Here is a 1,707-nt window from a genome sequence, read left to right on the forward strand (position 1 = left end):
ATTTCAAGGCCTGTATGTGGGCTGCCAAGAAAGATTGGGATCCTGAGACTCTAGTGTAGTCATAGAGTAAATCTGCACTCACTCACCAATTCTACTGCCTGGGTCTTTACTGACTGCTTCAGGGGCATTTCTCCACAGGCTTGAAGGCAGGGGAGAATTGAGAGGGATTAATTTCAACTCAAGATTTCAGCTTCTAAGAGCTGGAGACCGACACTGTTCTGAGAGGGACTGCTCTGAGGCATTTTGGGAAGAGAAAGATCTTCCTGGGCATACAAAGTCTTAGTACGACTGGAGGAGAGCAAAGAAAACTCCCTAGAAACAGGAAGAGCTGGAAGTACTATAAAAGATCTTCACATTTTAAAAAGCTAGCACTTGGGCAGAGGAGCATAGAAATCTACGGATCTCACTAGTGCTCAGACCCCTAGTAGTCTGCAGGGTTTCATTCTAATTCCACTTCCAAAACCTGTAAAGCCTTTGGTCAAACTAAAGCTGCAACAAAGCCCAAACATATCTCAACTAGAGACCAGATTTATTTAGCTCTCCACTCTAGATCTTTTCTAGAAATAAAAATGATTACATCCATTTCTATTGTTTCCTTACACAAAGCATCCTTAGTGCCATAAAATTTCCACAACAAATAAGATCTGTAAATCACAGCCAAAAGAGAAGCAGACCCAGATGGCCCAGATGTTGGAATTATCAGAGATTTTAAGTAAAATATGTACAATAAAAAATCTAAAGGAGCAAATAGAAAAAGTAAGCAACGTGAGTAAAGAGATGGAGGATTTTAGCAGAAGCATGATGTTAAATAAAAATCTATTGAAAATTCCAGAAAAAAAAAGCAGTATCATAAATGAAATGTTCATTAGATTGATTTAACAGCAGACCAGAAGACAGGTCAATAGAGCTCCTGGTGCTGGATCAAATGAGAGCCTGGTACCTCTTTGTGAAGCAGCGGCTGAGGAGAATTTGGCACACACCAAGGCAGATGAAAAGTCCAAGGAAGGAGTTAAGATTGGAAACAACAATCATGTTAATTTGAAGGTGTTGGCTCTGAATAGTTCCGTGGTGCCATTTATGATTAAGAGGCACAGAGCACTTAGTAAACTAATGAAAGCCTATTGTGAACAATAGGCTTGTCAATGAGATTTGTCAATGAGACAGATCAGATGCCAAAGGGATGAACAGCCAATCAATGAAACAGACATTCCTGTATAGGTGGAGATGGAGGATGATGATACAATTGATGTGTTCCAGCAGCAAACAGGAGGTGTTTACTAAAAAGAGAACCAGCTACTTTTTACTCCAGAAATCTTTTTCTTCCAGACCAAGAGGACAACCTCAATTAGAAAACTGCAATTTGCTTCCACGACATCCCAACTATAGTTTTTTTCCTATTCTTTAATTTTCTCTTCCCCATTCTTTCATTGCACATAAGGTAACTGATGTATATACACAAGCATATTATATTTTTTTAAACTAAATGGCCAATGATATGTTCTGATCAATACCAAGCGGAGATAATATGGGGGAAATATTGATTTTATGAAAATACCCCTTTATCCATTTGTGTTATTCAATTCCTATCTTTTTATCTCAGTAAATTATTTTGCTCTCAAAACAAAACAAAAAGAGCCACATAAAAATCCTTTTGTACTTTATTTGATTGGAGAACTTTAAAGCTTTACATCTGTCACTATCAAACCA

The 1,707-nt window shown here is 37.9% G+C and overlaps 1 pseudogene; it reads left to right on the plus strand.

Moving 5' to 3' along the window:
* Positions 1–678: 678 nt before the first annotated feature.
* On the plus strand, positions 679–1,281 carry LOC112641576 (small ubiquitin-related modifier 2-like; annotated as a pseudogene).
* The last annotated feature ends 426 nt before the right edge of the window (positions 1,282–1,707 follow it).

Source organism: Canis lupus, chromosome 33, assembly GCF_003254725.2.
Source record: "Canis lupus dingo isolate Sandy chromosome 33, ASM325472v2, whole genome shotgun sequence".
Taxonomy (NCBI): domain Eukaryota; kingdom Metazoa; phylum Chordata; class Mammalia; order Carnivora; family Canidae; genus Canis; species Canis lupus.